At 40.1% G+C, this 21,275-nt stretch overlaps 1 long non-coding RNA gene across 1 annotated transcript in view; it reads right to left on the bottom strand.

The window, feature by feature from the left end:
• The window catches only part of LOC132382550 (uncharacterized), a 38,795-nt gene continuing 17,520 nt past the window's right edge, over positions 1-21,275 (bottom strand). The window contains exons 2-3 of the long non-coding RNA XR_009508388.1: positions 13,141-13,221; positions 1-16 (exon numbers count right to left, since the gene is read on the bottom strand). This is a non-coding gene — a long non-coding RNA (uncharacterized LOC132382550). The remainder of the gene's footprint in view (positions 17-13,140; positions 13,222-21,275) is intronic.

The following is a 21,275-nucleotide window of genomic DNA, read 5'->3' as shown; positions in this document are numbered from 1 at the left end:
CTGTCAATCATGCCTTCTACAGTGAACAGAGGGAGAGAGAGAAAGGGTGGCTTCAGTATCATGGATTACACCCTACGTATGTTTTACATTGTGCGAAAGGTTTCTCTTCTGTCAGGGAAAGACGATGAGAAATGTATTGTGTAAAAGTAAATAACAACAGAATAAAAGATTATGGAATTAACATTCAGAACCAAAGATGAATAAATTACTGATTGAAGGAATGGTAGCAATTAGCCTAACACTATTACAGTGCCAGAATTACATATTCAATTCCACTGCTGTCTGTAAGCAGTTTCTAAGTTCTCCCCGTGATGTTGTGGGTTTCCTCCACATGCTCTGGTTTCCTCCCACAAAGATGTACAGGTTAGTGGATTAATTGATCACATGGGTGTAATTGGGTGGCGTGGGTTCATTGGGCTGGAAGGGCCTGTTACCGTGGAAACCCTTGTTGAATAAAGTGCAATGTCCTCTCACCAGAAAGGAGTCACCACTGATGGTGTGAATTGCTCCTCAGCTCTTTGGTTCTTCCTCGTTAACTCACTGCTCCTTCAGTGCAGAGCTACTGACTGAGGCTCGTGAGGAAAACAAATAATCCTTGGGTGTACATTCGGAAGGGACCAAGGCCACCCCCCGATTCCTGCAACATGTGTACCTGGACACAACTCCCAAAGGTGTGCACACTTGTGCAGGAACTGCACTCCATACCAATACACTACATTACAATTTGAATCAGAAACTGGTTTATTATCACTGACATACTGAATTGTGTGAAATTTGTTGTTTTGTGGCATCAGTGCAGTACAATACATAAAACATAATTTATGGAACATTTTATGCATTGCACTGTACTGTTTCCACAAAACCACAAATTTATATAAGTAGTGGAAAAAGAGAGCAAAAACGGTGAGGTAGTGTTCATGGGTTCATTGACCATTCAGAAATGAAGAGGAGAAGAAGCTATTTCTAAAACATTGAACTGTTCCTAAAACATGCCTTCTGGCTCCTGTACAACCTCCTTAATGGTAGCAATGAGATAAGGACATATCCTGGGCAATGACAGTCCTTAATTATGGATGCCCCCATTTTGAGGCATCATTTTTTGAAGATGTCCATGATATTGGGGAAGCTAATGCCCATGATGGAGCAAAGTGCGTTTACAACCCTCTGGAGCTTTTTCTGATCCTGTGGCATTCACATAGAGCTTCTCTTGCCCTCTTCTTGACCTAATAATTAAACTTTTCCACAAATGCCCAAATCAGGGGCAGGTTCAGATGCACTGGAGGTCCTTTAGTCCACCTTGTCCTTACCGACCATTTAAAACAGCATCTAGTTGAACTAATCCCCATTAACCAAAGTTTGGTTCATAGCCTAGTATACCTTGGCTAATAAGTGCTCACTCAGATGTTTACTAAATGTAGAGACTCTAACTTACTTCCACTTGCTGGAGATTTTTTTTCCATTCTCAATACTCTGTACTCATAAGCACTGTTCTCCCTCTCTCTCTGTGAAACTAATTCTTATTCACAGTCCTTCTAAAACTCTTATTCTAATGTTAAACCTATGTCCTCAGGTCCACGAGACCTCTGCTATGGAGAAAAGTTTCTGAGTGCCCATCTTATCTATGCCTCCATCAAGACTCCCCTCAGCTCCTATTCCAGCCTATCCAGTCTCATTGTAAATGAAGTGTTCCAGCCCAGGTGACATCTTGGGTGCGTATTCATTTCTATAGGAGATAGCAAAAAAGACAGCAAGCATTGGAATCTGGAGTAACAATCTGCTGGAGTAACTCAACAGGTTGAGCAACATCTATGGAAAAAAGCAACTGTTGACGTTTCAGGGGTGCATGGTTTTGATACAGGGTTTCAACCTGAAATGTTGACATTTCCTTTCCTTTCTCAGATGCTGCTCGATCTTCTGAGTTCTTCCAGCAGACTGTTTCTTGCTGGTGATATTTTTTTCCCCATTCTCAATACTCTGTACTCATAACCACTGTTCTCCCTAAGCTGTTCTGCTGCATGGCAACGCAGTTACTGAAATGCTCCCACACACATAGCCTTTGTTACCATACCGCTGGAATTTTCTTTCATATTATGTTTTATTAAAGTGCCACGCAGTTTTCAGGCCACATAAAAATTTCCTGCTCAGAGCAATGATTAGTCTGTGCAGCTGTTAAAAAAAATTTAGAAGGAACTTTGCTAATAATGGAATTAATGATCCTGTATTTGTTTTTCTGAAGGTGATGGTCAGGATCTACAGATACTGCTATTTTTCCTCTATTTTTAAAACAACGTCCTTGTTGCGTGAGATGAGCCTCTCTTTTGAACACCATACACTGCACCTTGAAGCCGTGCTGAGTCGTGAGGCAGTATCTCCGTCTATGGGTCCAATCGACACCAAAGACATAGTGGTCATGCTACGCTGGCGCAGAATACGTTGAGACACTTGCAAGCTGTCCCCAGTACATCATTAGGTAGAGTTGGCTGTTAATGCAAACAATGCATTTCACTGTATGTTTTGATTAACATGTGATAAATAAAGGAATGTGATTCTGCATCTGAGACACCAATCTACCTGCAACTCAGGCGACTAAGCATGAGACTGTTCCTTGTCAAGCGTCTCCTGACAGGGCTACAATGGATGAGTCAAATTTAGAGTGAATCCTTTGTAAGGACCTAGGCTGCAACACCCAGCCTTCTTTGAGTTACCAACGCATCAGATGAAAAGAGCCTTTGTAAGGAACTTTACTGCATTATTTGAAATTGTCGCTGAAAAATAAAGCCCATTGAAAAGAAAATGACATTTCCTTGTAACTAAAATAAAACCTGCCTATCAAATAATTAATTTGTGATGAACATACACCAGCTCCAGTACATTTACTACCACTATTGGCTCACAAGGAATAATGAGAAAACAGGACACCATGGTAGCGTAGCAGTTACGTGACACTATTATAGTTCAACTCCGATGTCATCTTTAAGGAGTTTCTATGTTCTTTCCATGCAAAGCATGGATTTTCTCTGGGTCCGTCCAGTTTCCTCTCATAGTCCAAAGACATACTGGTTGGTAGGTTAATTGGTCATTGTAAATTGTCCTGTGATTAGGGTAGGGTTTAATCAGGGGTATATCAGGGGTTGCTTGAATGACCAGAAAGGTCTACTCCATGCTGCATCTCTAAATTAAAAAATATAAATAAGTCACTCAGCTCAACAACCTATAAGGCACATGGTTTATTACATCAATGGAAATGTAGAGAAGTAGGTAATCATCCATTTTAAATGGCTGAGCAGCTTCAAGGGATCAAACCCATTGAGATAGCCCATGTACTCCTGGCTGGCCTGTACTAAACCAGAAGACCACCACAACTGCACTCCATCTTGGGAAGAAGAGGGGAAAGGATTCAGTAAAAGTTCAGACTACTGCTCAGCATCCATCGACACCAGCAGAGAGATTGTGTCTCCTTAAGTTCATGCTCAGATTGGTTGGTCCTGAAGCTCCTTCTTATGTTTGGCACCAGCATGAGTAATGGCCAATTGCTAGAGAAACCATCATTATGGCTTCAAACAAAGCCAATGGAAAATAGGGCGGGTGGGGGAAGTAGAAAGTAAAGAGGGAATATCTGAAGTAGACACAAGAAACTGAAATCTGCAGAAACAAACAATCTTCTGGAACAACTTAGCAGGTCAAGCATCATCTTTTGTTTATACCTCTTCACACCTTGGGTGGCAGGTGGCAAGCTTGCCGATTCTTTAACATTTTGTCTGTTTTTTACGAGGCCAAGTTACTAGCTTGACACTCAGCACAGATGGAAAGCATGCAAGGATTTGAACCCAGGACGACTCCCCTTGAAGTCTGGTTCCTGTTGCCACTGCATCACCAGCTAGCCATCATCTTTGAGAGGAAAGGAACTAATGAAGTTTTGTGTTGAAAACCTATAGCTGGATGTCCTGATGCAACGGCCTGACCGAAATGTGGACAATTCCTTTGCTCTCAAAGATGCTTCCAAACCTTCTTAGTACTTCCAGCAGATTGCTTGCTACTGCATCCAAAATACCTTGCTTACTATAATACGCTGTCAGACAGGGAAGCAGCAAGCTTTCCTTATCTGGTGCTGTTTGTGGAATGATCGGAGACAGAACTCCTATCACCAACGCTTTGCATGCAGTCATTGGAAAAGATTGCACAAGTCAAATAAACGGTGTCTTCTCCAGAACACTTTCATCTTATGGATGCTCTCTTACTTCTTCTCTGAAAACCTTCTGGAAGAAAAAAAATTTGTCAAGGGTATGGTGTATAGCTTCAGGATTTTGCTTCGTTTGTACATGGATAACACCCAAAGTAGCAGTCAAAATGAAAAAAACACTATCACAAGATGGTTGCCAAGTGACAGCTCCGTGAACACTAGTACAGAGTTAATGTCTCGCCCAGTCGCCTTGCAACGAGATGGAAACTGGAGAGAGTGGGCCGTGTGTCACTTGCTGTGTCCTGTGAATTTACAGCTGCTCATTAAACCCACAGAGATTGGTGAGTTGGTAACCAAGGCAACAAATGTTTTGCCAGGCAACACACCTTTGTACCTTTGAAAGTGCCACTGAAAGCGGCACAGGCCTATCTTCACATGATCATGAATAATTAATTTTTAAATTCAACATATCACAATTGGAGGCAGTAGACCTGATCTCAGTTTGCGTGACTAAAAGAAAAGAATTATATTTATGCCAAAAATGAACGTTAGCCCTTGTTAATTATGACTATTCATGCAGGAGGTGCTAACCCATGCTCAGAGCTTTATTTTGCTAAAAAGTTTTCAACTGAAGAATTGTTTGGAGTCGTTTCTAACTGAAGCTGAATTCCCAGTTTTTATATACACTCCGCTCCCCACCTAAAATTATCCTCCAAAGATAAAATAATCATGAAAAATCCTAAAGTAAAGCCAGGGCTTAGGATACTGCAGAGAGGAAAAATTTGAGTCCGTTCAGAGCAGACACCAGCCTCTGTAGGTGTAATGAGCAGAGAGTGACATATGGCCCACTCCTTCTGGCGTCCATTTTATTGCGGGGCAACTGTGTGCGTGTTTAGTGTGTTGAATTCAGACCAAAATGGCTCCTTTCTCACTTGCTTCTACCTGTGTTGGTGTAAAACTCCAATTAGTGAAATTCTATTGGCATTGAAAGTGAAGCCAGCCTAGGGTTTTAATTCTGTTTGAAATATAGCCATATCAATAGCCACGGTCTGGCAGAATCAGAAGAGTTCCAGTGCATGTACAACCTTGCTGGTTTTTCTCATCATCAGCGACAGAGTGAACAAGACCATATGGCATAGGAGCAGAATTAGGCTACTTAGCCCATGGAACCTGCTCCACCATTCCATTACGGTTGAATAATTATCCCTCTCAACACCATTCTTCTGCCTTCTCCCTGTAACACTTAACATCTTTATTAATCAAGGACATATCAAGCTCTGCTTTAAATATACCCAAAAACGTGGCCTCCACAACTGTCTGTGATAATGAATTTGATAGGTTCATCACTCTCTAGATTAAGAAGTTCTTCATCATCTCTATTGTAAAGGGATGTCTTTGTACTCTGAGTCTGTGCCCTCTGTTCTTAGATTCTCTCACTATTGGAAATACTTTCTCTACATCCACTCAATTCTAGGTCTTTCAATATGCAGTATTCTTCACTAAGATCCCTCCCTTATTCTTCTAAACTCGAGCGAGAAGAGGCCTAGAGTCATCAAACACACCAAATATGTTAACACTTTAATTTCCAAAATAATTTTTGTGAACCTCCTCTGGCCATTTCCAATACCAGCACATCCTTTCTTAGAGATGGGGCACAAAACCGCACACATGCTCCAAATGTGCTCTGACTAATGCCTTATAAAGCCTCAGAAAACTAGAAGGGCTAATTAAGTCCATCAGATTCTTTTAGCGTAATCTAGAAAGGTACTTAAAAGGAAAAGGGAATGTAAGAATATGCTGATAGGATTACAGATGAAGTGAGCTGGCTGCCCATGTGGAGCAGCATCAGGGTGGATTTGTTAGGCTGAAAGGCCTATTTCTGTGCTGTAATGTTCTGCAGATAGTTGTGTGTAAATAGTATGAAAAGTGGTGGCACAGAAGTGAATTAAGAAGCATATTGACATAGAAAGAGAAAGAAATACATGGTGAGAAGAGTGGAAAAATGTGCACTTACGGACATGCACACACACACACACACACACACACACACACACACACACACACACACACACACACACACACACAGTGAAATTCATGTCAATAAGAGAAGGACAGGCAAGCATACATTTGGTATGGTAGTGTAGTGGTTACCACAACACTTTACAGTACCAGTGATCCTGGTTCAATTCCAACTGCTGCCTGTAAGGAGTTTGTACATTCTCACAGTGACCACTTGGATTTCTTCTGGGTGCTCTGGTTTGCTCCTACAAACCAAAGACGTACAGGTTGGTGGGTTAATTGGTTATTGTAAATTGTCCTTGATTAGTCTTGGATTATATTAGGGTTGCTGGGCAGCATGGCTTGAAGGACTGGAAGGGCCCATTCCACACTCTATCTAAATAAATAAAAATAGAAAACAATTACACAATCTAACACACATGCACGGGTATGCACCATAGAGCAAGGATCATAAAAATCACACACCTACACAGAAAAAATATCGACATGCACATACACACACAGAGACAGACACAGACGAGGATCATCAATATCAGTAAGGCATACACATAGAGACACTAACCTGTACAATATAACATACACACACACACAAGAAACATAACTGCTCACATCTTGAGGGAGTGAATAACACAGAGAAGTAAGCATAAGTATTATGATAAAAATGAAAGAAGCACAAATGAAATGGAGACAGCCACAGAGAAAAACACATTCTCAGGGTCAATCAGAACATTGCAGAGACACACACGTGCTTTCCAAAAGGTGGTAGTGAAAGAGTTTACACATTAAAACAATTTTAGGCAAAATCTGTTGTGCTTTCTAATAAATCTAACTGCATTGCACTGTTGATATAAACTCAACCAACTCCTTGCCAGAGGTTTGTGTGTAAAACAAAAATTGCCTCACTGAGCAGAAGAAAGAAACATAGACTCTCCGGCTAACTCAACTCATTTCTCCAACACCCATTCTGGTATTCCACAATTTTTATGTGAAAGTAGTGGAATGTATGGAAATGCAAATAAACAGTAATTAATAATAAATAATAATTAGCAGAATTGAGCAGGACACCAATAATGGGGACTTTGAAACGTCCCTCTCTCCCCTTTTCTCCCATAATCTATCGATGTTTAAAATCGTTGTTTGGAGTTAGATATTCACTACTTCAGTGTCTACTTGGCTCATCCATCATTTGAGCCTCAATGCAGTCCTGCATTGCGAGGCAGATTGCCTCAAATCTGAATCCCTTTAAGGGTTCAGGGACCTCCACCACCCCTCCAGCCTCAAAACCTTCTGTGATCTCTATTATCCTTAATAATGGCCCCTTGCACATTCCAAATTTTCATTAGTTTCAAAACAGTCACTGGACATTTGACTGCCTGAGCTCATAAACTCCTGAAATCCTTTAACTCCTCCACCTCTCTCCTCCATTAGCTCAGGAACCGCCTGGTGAAAGAATTAGTCACTTTTTATGACAGCGATGTTCAATTTTTACCTAATAACTCTGAGGATATATTTCCAGTTTAAAGCTGTTTTGTAGATGCATGTGTGCGTGTCTTTGTGATAAACACAAAAGATTCTACAGATGCTGTAAATCCAGAGCAATACATTCAAAACACTGGAGGAACTCAGCAGGTAGAGGAATAAACAGTCAACATATATCAGGATCCTGATGAAGGGTCTCAACTGGGAACATTGACTGTTTACTCCTCTCCCCCAGCAGTCTGTGTGTGTTGCTCTACATAGAGTATAAGTGATTTTTGTCACAAAGTAAATAAAACAGCATCACCATCATATCCAAAAAATGTTTTGTATTTATTGATTGAGGTACAGCATGGAGTGGCCTTTCGAGTCACGCCACTCAGCAACCTACAGAGCTAACCCTAGCCTTATCACGGGACAATTTACAATGACCAATTAACCTACTAACCAGTAATGTTTTTGGACTGCAGGAAGGAACTGGAGCAGCTGGAGGAAACACATGTGTTGACGGGGAGAATGTATAAACTCTTTACAGGCAGTGGAGGGAAATGAACCCTGATCTCCTGTACTGTAAAGTATTATACTAACCACTACACTATCCTGTCACCTCACAATCCATTCTCAGTGCAGATGACCATTATCTCTGTGAATATCTGTCTCTTTTAATTTTTATTCACTAGTAGGATTCTTCCCAGGCACCCATTCACATTGAGCTGGCCTTAAACAAAAGTGCCTTGGTATTTTCTCAAATGTTTCAGCTCACAAAAGGTGGGGAGTTTGCCATTTATTCTGTACAGACATCCAGCAAATAAAAAGCAACATTAGAGCGGAGGGGCCTGGCACGGGGATGGTTAAGTGAGTGCGTCATCGGTGCAGGAATATTGCCTCTCTGGTTGCCAGGTGTTGAAGTGCTTCATCCTTTTTTATCACTTTCCTTCCTCTGAGAAGCCAGAAATCTGAGCCCTGAGGTGCATCTTTCCTTAATCACGGACTGCTTGGTATTCACAGAATCGCACCAGACCAGGGCAGCCAGGATAACTGGCTGGTTTATTGATGGGTGCAGGCTTATTATTGGAGGTAGCACTGACACAGTCACGGGTAAATGGGATGCATTCAGTTCAAGCCCCACCACTACACTTCGGGAATTAGAATTTTGTTTATTTGAAAGTACTGTAATATTAAAAACAAAATACTAGAATTAGCAAGAAGTGGCAGGTTGTTTTGTAGGTGAGTGATAGAAACTGGATCGGGGGGGGGGGGAATTGGCAGGAACAGAGTGATGGAGCTTATACAAAATGGAAACAGGTCCTTTGGCCCAACTTCCCCATACTAACCAAGATGCCTCTTGAGCTATTCCCAGTGGCCTGCATTTAGCTCATATTCCTATAATCCTATTCTATCTTAAATGTCTTTCAAACATTGTAGTTTTACTTGTCTCTACCACTGGAAGCTTGTATGTCAAGAGAATTTTTTAAAAAATGGGATTAATGTAGATGGAATCTCTTGTGTTAATGTAAATGGAAGCTTGATGCTTGGTGTAGACTCAGAATGCTGTGTTCCCATTCTGTATGACTCTATGAGTAACTTAAAAGAGGTATACCTCAGGTGGTGGATGGTTGGGTTGAGTTGCTCTCCAATCTTTTGGCAATTTCCTTGCAAACTTTTCATCACCATGCAAGAAGACATTGTGAGTGTGCTGTTGATTGTGGAGTCTCCCCTGATTGCTTGGCCTTTATATACTATTCAAATAGCTGACTGGATGTTTTTTCAGAAACTCGATTGTGATGTGGGGATGAAATCTCCATCGCTGATTGGCTATGTAGTGAACTTCGTGTTGTGGTCTGGAATTTTGCCCGTATCGGCTCATAAATAAGACCAAGGTCTGTGTGTTTGTTTACAGAATTGTTCGCGGAAAACCACACTTCTAAGAAGAAGGGAACAATGATTGGGAAAAGCAGATGGAGTGGGAATCACCAGAGAGACACTCTGTACTGATCAATAAACCAATTGTATGAAATCAAATAACCTGACCTGGTGTCTCAGGGCTGGGTAGGTCTGCACCTATGCCAACCCCCCACCCCCCGCACACCCCTGGCACTCCTTCTCTACCACTTGCCCCACCCTGCTCCTGCAGCGCTCCATCCTCACCATTTCCAACATCCTCTGATCATACCAGGTTTATAAACTCGCTCTCTGCTCCACATTGACAAATACAGTACTGTACAAAAGTTACAGGCACCCCAGCTATATGGGGTGCAAAAACCTTAGACTTGTGCACAGCGTACATACAGAGGTAATGCAAACATCCTTCCTTGTTCTGATTAGGTGTGACCCCAGTTCCACACCAATACAATTATGGTAATATGTAAGAATTTAAATGTGATAGGTTTGAAAGGCATGTTAAACACACATATATTATACACAAACACATATATGTTATACACATTGAAGTAATGTTATTTGGGGAAGCTATGGTCCAAGGTCCCCTCTTGTGAATGCTCTTGAATAGAGCCGAACTTACGTTTTGCTCAGTCAAATGAATCTCACTATGTTGTATCTGAGAATGAGCAAGAAATGATGGGTTATTGTCATTGGAAGAAAGCAGTTTCTGAATTAGCCTTGATGACGGTCAAGGTTGAATACCTATCCAAATATACAAAATAAATCAGATCTCGAAGACAACTACTAGCTGTCAATCTGTATTTTGTCAAGTTCATGTCTTCAAGCAGACAAAGGGAGATAAAAGAAACTTGTAGGCATTCATACCTCGATTGATCGTCATGAAGCATGGAGTGAGAAACAGCCATCCGACATAGCATTTATGATCAACCAAAGTAAAGTTCAACAACTGTTGAAAGTCTGTAACTTATCAGAGAAAGGTCATTGGCCTGATATGTTAACTTTTGTTTCTCTCTCCACTGATGCTTCCTGTCTCATTGAGGGTTTTCATATTTATATTCTACCCGATGATACATTCCAGCTCCCCAGATTAAACCTTATATTCACCATGTACAGTTCACTCTGTCCTGGAGATTATTCCTCAAAATGCCAAATGCAGTAAAAATTCCTACCATTATTTCTCATCCAGCATTTAAACCACTTCCCAAGCCTATATTTAATCTATCTATATTTGATTCCATCCAAACTACTTAGCTCCTAAATCTAGCCAGCCTCAATTCTAAACCACCCTCTTATTCCGTTTCAAGGTGGGATAAGATGTAGGGCACCACGGTAGTATAACAGTTAGCGAGATGCTTTTACAGCTTGGGGGATCCAGAATTCAGAGTTCAATGCCAGCGCCATCTCTAAGGAGTTTACATGTTCTCCCCATGACCGTGTGAGTTTTCTCTGGGTGCTCCGGTTTCCTCCCACAGTCCAAAGTCATACCATTTAGTAGGTTAATTCATCACAGTAAATTATCCTGTGAATAGGGAGGTGTTAAATAGGCGGGATGCTGGGTGTCTTCTGTTCTGCGCTGTATCTCTTAAAAAAGATGCAAAAAGCAATAAGCCTACTACATCATTTCTCTCCCAGCACTTAAACCACTTCCTAAGCCTACATTTAATTAACCTACATCAGATTCTATCCAAGTTATTTAGTTCCTAAATCTAGCCGGCCTCAATTCTAAACCACCCTCTTATTCCTTTTCATGCCAGGGTATAATCTATTTGATAGAAGTTATGTCTCACCCATTTAGTTGGTTGAGGAAATATGTAGAAGGAAAACACTCACAGATTTCCAAAGGAATTCAGCCCAAATTTTGGAGAATAAATCCAGCCTCCATCTGCATTATTCCCTTCCCATCCCCACCAAATTTCTTGTCCCAGTAGTAAAACATAGAAATTTAGAAATTTCAGAAAAGGGATGCTTTGGGGTTTGGTATTGATTCAGTCAGAGATTGTCCATGCATTCTTCTGTCAGCAGAATAATAAGTATCCTGCTCCATAAAAACACTCCTGTTCTACTGAAGGACTGAACAGTTAAACATTTCTCTCTCCTTGATTACTGCCTGACTTGCGGACTACCTCTCACAATTTCTGTTACAGGTAGACTTGCACTGCACTTAGTTCTTTCAAAGACCTTTTATTACCTTGCAGACCACTTTACAGATTGTAGAAGAGAACGAAGTTCAGCTCTACAGCCAACATTTTCAGAAAAGTCACAATTGGATCCTCCTTTGTTACAATGCGTAAAATGTTTTCCCACAATTTCCCGATTACCTGTACAACTTCACTATACATTTTGAAACTGATGTTGATCGAAAGAAAACAGGAACAAGTATGTGGGCTGTATATTTATTTATTTATTGAAATAAAGCTGCACGGTCCAGCAACCCTGATTTAACCCTAGTCTAATCACAGGACAATTTACAATGACCAATTAACCTACAAACCGGTTTGTCTTGGGCTGTGGGAAGAAACTGGAGCACCTAAAGAAAACCCACGTGGTCACAGGGAGAATGTACAAACTCCTTATAGACAGCAGTGGTATACTTTCCCCTTCATGACACCAGAGATCCTGAGATCAATTCAGACTCAGCACAGCTTAGTTGTTGAGCCTTGGCTCTCTCTCTCTCTCTCTCTCTCTCTCTCTCTAGAGAGAGAGAGAGAGAGAGAGAGAGAGAGCTAGGGTGCCCAAGACTTTTGCACAGTACTGTACTTGTCAGCGTGAAGTACACAGTGAGTTTGTAAATCTGGTGGGAGCAGACAATGCCAGGAATGGTGAGGGTGGAGTGCCATGGGAGGGGTTTGGGACAGATGGCAGAGCAGGATATGCCAGGGATGGGAGGAGTGATGGCACAGGTGCAGACATACCCTGCCCTGAGACACCAGGCAAGGTCGCCTGATTCCTAACAATTGGTTTATTGATTATTCCAGAATGTCTTTCTAGTGCTTCCTGCCTCCTCCGCTCTCCCTTCCCCTTTTCCCAACCACGATTCCCCTCTCCCTGCCCCCTTCCCACTCTCAGTCCACAATAGAGACCCATTTCAGAATCATGTTTATCATCATTCACATATGCCATAAAATTTGCATTTTTTGTGGCTGTAATACAGTGTAATACATAAAACTACTACAGTACTCTGCAAAATTCATAGGCACCCTAGCTATATGTATGTGCCTAAGACTTTTGCACAGTACTGTATTTGATTCACATCTTTGTTCGACTGGTTTGAGTTAACCTTCAGCTCTTTTCACTGATTCTCCTCATTTGCAATAGGGGAGATATATAGATCATGAGTTTAAAAAAACAAATAGAAGTAGGAGATCATAGGCAAGGCTGCAGCCAAATCCGTTAACAATATAATCTTTCCCAGACAGAAAATATTTCCTTAATTAGAAATATGACATGCGCTCATACACAAGAAGGCCAAGAGGCATTAGAGCTGTGACTGAGGTTACCTAGAAACCAAGCAATGATAATTACAGCTCAAAGAGAAGAAAATGGCAAAATATATTCAGACTAACCTTTACAGGGAGCATCTAGGGACCTCCTCTTAGCTGCATGTAGTCAGCTCTTCGAGCCTGTGAGCTTTGGAGGAGAGACATCTGGTTATAGTGGAACCAAACAGACTGAATTAACAAAGGTTGGAAGGGAACATGACAAATAAAACATTCAGAGAGAAAAGAAGAGACTTAGGCAAAAAGAGACAGACAAAAGGGAATTTAAAAAAAACATAGGATTAAAAAAGAGACAGGCAAATACACACAATCCAAAGAAAAAACAAGAAACAGTGACTGTTCAAAGGCTCCGAATAAAAGAGGAACCAAAAATTAAACAAGATCAGGGATGTTATTTAAAAAAAACACTGATATGGTTACCCTGGAAACTAATTAAAAAACAATTACCACAATTCTGCAATGTTTAACCAGATTTCAGCAATTTTAACTCTTTAAGAGCAAATGGAATAACCCTGCCTGTGAGGAATAGTGGGGCAGGGAGAAAGGACAGATTATGAAGAGGATGATTACGAGGCTTCTGGAATAATGGTTCTTACATTTGCAGTACATTTGGTCAGGATAGCACAATTTACTTTGTTATTAAACAAAATTAATTCAGCTGCTGATTAGTACTGTGTCATTCCATTTCTTCCTCTGTTTCAGAATGCATAGGCCATCCTTTTTGTTCTGCTCTGCTCTGAAGTGCAGCCAAACTTTAATGCTTGATGCCTAAACCACCCTTGGATTCACATGCCTTAGTGCTGAGTTACAAAGACTTTATTTTTCACTGGACCTCTTTGGAGTTCTCAGCTCCATTTAGTTGCTAAAACTACACTTAGTGGCTACTCTATTAAGTACCTCCTGTTACCTAATAAAGTGGACACTGAGTGCATGTTCATGGTCCTCTGCAGCTGTAGCCCATCCACTTAAAGGTTGGTGTGCTGTGTGCTTAGAGATGCTCTTCTGCTCACCACTGTTGTAATGTGTGGTTATTTGAGTTACTGTCGCCTTCCTGTCAGCTTGAACCAGTTTGGCCATTCTCCTCTGACCTCTCTCATTAACGGGGACTGACTGCCACTCACAGGACTGTTTTTTTTTGTTTCTTTCTTGCACCATTCTTTGTAAACTTTAGAATCTACTGTGTGAGAAAATCCCAGAAGATCATCAGTTTTTGAGATACTCAAACCACCCCGACTGGCACCATCAATCACTCCATGGTCAAAGTCATTTAGATCACTTTTCTTCCCTATTCTGATGTTTGGCCTGAACAACAATTGAACCTCTTGACTATGTCCGAATGCTCATATACATTGATTTGCTGCCATATGATATGAGCTGGTGTACCTAATAAAGTGGCCGCAGCGTGTATTTGAGACTTACTTCTGGCACAATAGGAATCAAAGGAATGGTGAAATGGTTATATTGAGAACCAGTTATGGCAATATTGAATGACCACACAGAACCCACTATGTTTTTATGTATACGTTTAATCTCTGTTGATCTGACACAGGGGTAGTACCCCTGAAGGAAAAGGGTATTTGCCCCCATTATATTTGTAAACAATTTCCAACTATATACAGGACAGAGACAATAAAACTCGCCCTATAGTCTGTAGTTTGAATGAAAAGGTGACACAGTGGAGAGTGAAGAGCTGGAGAGTGGATATGGAGAACTGCCATCTTTGATAGCCAGCTTGATGGAAATACCTTTAAAAGATTTAAATTTGATTTTGTCCAAATGGACGTACTTTCAAGGACTCTTCCTCTCTTGTTCTTGATATTTACTGCTTATTCATTTATAATTTTTATTGCTATTTTTGTATTTTCATAGTTTTTTTGTGCATTGATTGTTGTCCATCCTGTTGGGAGCAGTCTTCCGTTGATTCTATTGTGTTTCTTGTAATTACTGTGATAGCTCACAAGAAAATGAATCTCAGAGTTGTATATAGTGACCTACATGTACTTTGATAATAAATTTATCTTGAACTTTGAGTTTTGAAATGCTGATCATCTGAAAGATACTCGGAAAAGTACAGTTCCGCACACTTCGTTACCTTACCCCTTTCTAAGAGCAAACTACCTACTCATTTATTTTCTCACAACAGTATTCTTGGTACATTTCTTCCTTTGCACAGGAGTTTTCTCCGTATGCAAGAAGTAGGAGTCAGGAATCTCTCTTTCTCTCTCTCCTCTTTTACTCTTGCTCCGATCAAAAGAAACACACATAGTCCCTCACTTTATGTCTTGATGAGGGGTCTCGGCTTGAAATGTCAACTGTTTATTCTTCTCCCTATTGCTGCCTGATCTGTTGAGTTCTTCTGGCTTTTTGTGCGTACAACCCCACTCCCTTTTCATTTCCTTCTCTCCCAAAATCACTGAATTGCATCCAAAAATTAGGCATAGGCCTCATGGAGACAGTGGATCTGCTATAAAAGTGAAATCCTGTTAGCAGAGTAGTCGATGCTCACATGAATAGCTCAGATTTTCTTTGCTGTGTTGTGGGCAATTTAACTTTTTCATTTATAAGAGGGACTGTTTTTTTTTCAGTTACCTCCTCATTAAGGATTGCTATTCACAATGATTTTAATTCTGTCATAAAAACATTATAATGGTAAAAATTAATGAAAGTAGAAACTACAATTAAATAAAACAAAGTTTCTGGGGAGAGGCCAATAACTAGTCAGAGTTACTGTACCCTGTAGGAGTATTAATCAAACACCTCAACATGATATCAAAGTATGTGTGTACCTGATGAGCAACAATCTCACAAATAAAAAGATTTCATTAAACAATAGATTCCTGTTAACAATGACAAGAGAACATTAATGGCTGCAGATTTCAGTTTAAAAACAAAATTGCAATGGACCGAGGTAATTTTCTGGTTGAGTAAATTTACTAAAACATGTCCCGATATCCACCTAGCAAGGGTTTATACAATAATGATTGTATAACTGAGAGCAATTTATATTGCTCTTGATTTTAAAAATGCACAGTAACCAAATTAATGTAAGATTCTGCTTGTGTAATTCCTTCTCTACAGAGCAATAGGAACTGAAATGAAACACTAAAATGTCCATTTTGAATGGTATGGCTTAGCGTAATGAAAGGTGCAAAGAGTTGCAGCTGGGATGAAAATTAAAAGTCAACTGTGAAGGAAATAAGTGATAGAGAAAAATCTTTCTTTGTTGGCTGGGTGTCTTTTTAATAGAAAACCTACTGTAGTCTCCAAATGAAGTGATTCAGGAATCCATAAGGGCAAATTTCCAAGATGAAGCACTGACTCTTTATACAATGGGATTCACATTGAAAATCTGTATGCAGGTTGCCGGTGCCAGAGTTTAAACAGCGACATGGTATGGGTTATTAGCTCGGAGTGCTCGTAAGATTCAAACTGCTTAGGCCAAGCACATTCACGCTCTGTTGAGAAGCTAAAGTTTGGTGCCTTCACTCCAGCTGTTCTTTTTGTACTTCAGTGTGGTGGTTACAAATATTAATGCAAGTACCAAGCCAGTATCGTGATTTTTAACCTGCATCTTTGAATTAAAAGCCCAGAAGCATTAAGTACAAAAAAAGTGATACAGATTCAAGCCAATAACCTCACAGCAGGATTGCTGGTCACAGCTACTTCCTTTAACAGTACAAGGCAGATGCCATGATGTTTGCTGTTGGATGGCATGGTAGCATAGTGGTTAGCTCGGTAGCATAGTGGTTAGCACAACATTTTACAAAAATGGGGTTCAGTTCCCACTGCTGCCTGTAAGGAGCTTGTACGTTCTCCCACGTTGTACTGCATGGGTTTCCTCCCACAGTCCCAAGACATACCGGTTGGTAGGTTAATTGGTCATTGTAAATTTTCAAGTAATTAGGCTCGGATTAAATCAGGAGATTGCCGGGCAGCACAACTTGAAGGGCCAGAAAGGCCTATTCCTCACTGTATCTCAATAAATAAATAAATGACTCTTGTTGAGTGAGGTCCTGCATTGAAATAGAACCTGATGTTGTTGTTAGAAGTAAAATTCAATTAATTTAGGATCAGCCTAAATTAGATGGTAGCAGATTGTGGTCAGCTGTTTCTTAGTTAAAGACCACCTCCGTAACTTGAATGCTCAATCCGTATTAACATTGAGTTTAGGACTGAGATGTAATGCATTACCAGTGATTTGGTTTTGATCATTTTAATTCAAGTAGATTCCAAGGATTCTAAGGCACAAAGAACATGTTTTGATGAACATTCTTCTCTCATTAAGAATAACTAACACCTTAGCTTGTACTCATAGCTTCTGTTTATGGTACTTAGCTGACAAGTTATTTGCTACCTTGCGTATATATCAACAGTTCCTGCCCAGTAATTCTTTGTTTGTGATCATCCTGACAAACTCTAATTTCAGTCTTTGGCAACATAAGCTGAATTTCCTCTTTGTAGTATACCAGGCTTGAATAAAGTTCATAACTAAAACTGGTATGATCATTAGCCGCTGCAGCAGACAACCTGAAAACAGTAAGGGTGAATGGACTGAAAGCACAAAATGAGGAAATGCATTTGAGGTCCAGGTATCACAGGAGTGAAGATGAAGAGAGAGCATGAGTTGCAAGCACCAGACAAAAAAATAACAGGAACAGAAATTATTCCCCATGTGTTTAGAAGTTCCTACAGATCCAGCCACATCAATGCATTAGTAATCCAGAAAAGATGGGAGGGTTATCTCTTCCAATGCCAATAATATCAACAATATAACCTGATTGAGCCATAGATATCATATTAATCATGAAACCACTACTGTATTTGGTTCCCATCCTGTAAACTTTAAGAATCTTATGGATCACAACAGAAGTAACTAAACCCATTAATCACAAATTAAACCTCTCGTGAAATTTAAACAAACGTAGATTGATTCCAGTTTTTTCTTGTATCATTGATCTCCTCTCTTGTCTTGGCTGTTGATTTCCCCATCTGATTTTACTCTCTTTTGAAAGGTGCCTCTATTTCAACCAATTTAGCTCTCTCAGTCTATCCTTCTTACAGTTTTTTTAAACCAGGGATACTACCCAATACTTGTTCATCTCTGATGTACTGTACTTCTGTTGGAACTTTCTTTTTCTTTATTTGCTGATGACTTATCCATACAACTGCTATCTGAATGTCTCATTATTTGTGATAAGAATAAACATTCTGTTTTATTCCAACCCAAACATACCCGTAAATACAAGGGATTCCGCAAATGTTGGAAATCCAGAACAACACCCACAAAATGCAGAAGGTACTCAACAACCAGGCAACATCTATTGTTAAAAACACAAAATGCTGGCAGAACTCAGCAGGCCAGACAGCATCTACGGGAGGAGGTACGATGTTTCGGGCCAAAACCCTATTGTTGTTCCTTTTCATGACCTATGGTGCATCAGGCGGCATTTTTACTGCTTCCTTAGCGTTTGACTGTGTTTTCTGAGGCCGAGTTGCTAACTCTACGCTAAGCCAAGCAAGGATGGAAAGCACGCAAAGGGCTGGCCAGATTTGAACTTGGGACCATTTGCTTCAAATCTAGTGCGTATGCCGGTACACCACAGGCTGGCTTTGGACAGCATCTATATAGGGGAATAGTTGATGTTTTATACTCATTGAACATACTTATGCCTTTAAACTTACCATTTATTGTCATCACAGCATGATAGCATCATGATTATTATTCTAGGGGCTTAGAGAGTTATTTTATAAATAACCATGATATTCCAAATATTTCCAATTAACCTCATACTATGCATTGAATCATCGGCCTAAAAATGATCTACATTTCAATAGTGTAATAAAATTCTCAGATTAGTGTACTATCAGGTGTCCTATGTCAAATTATATTTTACGCCCTATCACTTATAATGAAAACGTGTAATTTTATTCATGTTTATTATGTGGTCAGACACAGCTCATTGTTAAACTGAGGCCATCCATTGTTAATTGGGTAATATTCCCATATCTGATTCCGATGGTGTAAATCCAGTGGTCAGAAGTCCATTGTAGTACCAAGTCAATACAATGCTGTTAAGGATGCTGCTTTTGTATGTGATGTTAAACTCTGAGGTTGGTGTAAAAGATCTAATGGCTTTAATCTGAGGCATTGTGTCGAAGTTCTCCCGTTTGACAAGCCAATGTCATACAACATTACCCAAAGTAAAAAAAAAACTAATCACAATGTTGCTACTTGGAATTTAATCTATGTAAAGTGGCTGCCATGTTTAGAAGGTTACCTGAATTACAAGATCACATACAATACAATGACTGTACTTCAAAACTGCCACAACAGCTGCAAGTACATTAAAGTGTCTCAAAGTCATGAAAAAGCTGCATAAATATAAGTTTTTTTGTAACGACTACACTCAGTAGCCATTTTATTAGGTACACCTGTCTACCTGCTCATTAATGCAAATATCTAATCAGCCACTCATGTGGCAGCAACTCAATGCATAAAAGCATGCAAGCATGGTCAAGAGCTTCAGTTGTTGTTCAGACCAAATGTCAGAATGGGAAAGAAATGTGATCTAATGGACTCTGACCGTGGAATGATTGTTGGTGCCTGATGGGGCAGTTTGAGTATCTCAACAACTGCTGATCTACTTTTTTTTCTAACAAAACAGTCTCCAGAATTTACAGAGAATGGCAAAAAAAAACGAACAAAAAATCCAGTGAGTGGCAGTCAGTTCTGTGGGCAAAATGCCTTGCTAATAAGAGAGGCCAGAGGAAAATATTCAGATTGGTTCAAGGTGACAGTAACTCAAATAACTACATGTTACAACAATATAGCGTGGAAAAGCATCTCTGAACACACAATACATCAAATATTGAAGTGGATGTGGTACTGTAGCAGAAAGGCACAAACATAAACTCTGAAGCCACTTTATTAGGCACAGGAGGTACCTAATAAAGTGGCCACTGGGTGTATAACACTACACAGAGGCTAGTGAAACTGTCTGACAACTGTTATTGATTTTTAACCTAGTTGATATATAAATCACTTGGTATGTGGGAATATAATCACATCCTGATTAAGGTAATCTATTCTTCCTAATCACATTCTGCAAATGCAGTTTTAATTGAGTCACATGATACTTTTATTACAATGCAGAAATGCTAATGCAATCTTCAAATAGTTAATTGTTAACAAAATGCTGGCTGTATTCAAAGCACAAAAGGAGTCCAATTCATTTAGAAGCAGCTCTATTCTGAGGTTCTGCCTGGGGCATTAACACGATGGGTGCTTTAGAAGAACAAATATGGTTACCAGGGTTATACACTTGAAATTTTATAGATTCGCTGTCGTTGTTGTCAGCTACAGAACGGACATGCCTCAAACTGCACATGTAAAGGGCATGTAATTGGATTTCAGTAGGAATTATTTCTGATAGAACGTGGCAGATCCTGCTGTAACCCGTAGCTTCTCCAGTAGGTCATCAGTAGGATAATTCTGATCCTGGTGATGCCGAACAGCTGGATACTGGAAATAAAGAATTGGATAAATGGGAATTATACTTTGGGGTAGAAATCCAGATGAAGGATTACCAGTAATGTTCAAGAAAGGAAAAGATAGGACAAATCGTGAAGCGGTGATTTTTGTAAAATATCAAAAGTTTAGAAAATGTGTAGTTTGAAAGATCTGGATAATGAGGAAAAGTGTCTAGGGAATAGAATTTGGTTTTATCTTGTTACTGGGTAGAATGATAAATCTTGCATTAGAAATCAAACAGGAATTTCAGGTGAGCAGCCACTATTGTGAACTAAAGAGTGACGGCAATAAAATTCAGGATAAGACTAGTGATCAGCTACAAGAAAATTATTGAGAGTAACACAGACAAATGCTGGAGGAACTCAGGTCAGGCAGCATCTATGCAAAGGAATATGTGTTGACGTTTCGGACCGAGACCGTTCATCTAGGAATTATTTATTTCCGTGTTCTGGGCTATAGCGAATTGCTAGGAACAGGCTGCACTGGCCGCTGTATAAATAAGTGCCAGACGGTTGCACGGTTGGTTACAGAATTGGCCGAAGAATAAACAGAATTGAGAGGTAGCACTGAACACGTGGCAGGATGTACAGCTGGGGCGCTGTCCCTCTCTCAGTGCTGAAACGAAGGACGATCTTCACCTCTCAATCAGTACTCAACGCGAGAATGAAAC

The sequence above is a fragment of the Hypanus sabinus genome, chromosome 28, assembly GCF_030144855.1.
Source record: "Hypanus sabinus isolate sHypSab1 chromosome 28, sHypSab1.hap1, whole genome shotgun sequence".
In the NCBI taxonomy this organism is placed as follows: Eukaryota; Metazoa; Chordata; class Chondrichthyes; order Myliobatiformes; family Dasyatidae; genus Hypanus; species Hypanus sabinus.
The sequence above is the reverse complement of the archived record's forward strand: the minus strand, read 5'-3'. Positions and strand labels throughout refer to the sequence as shown.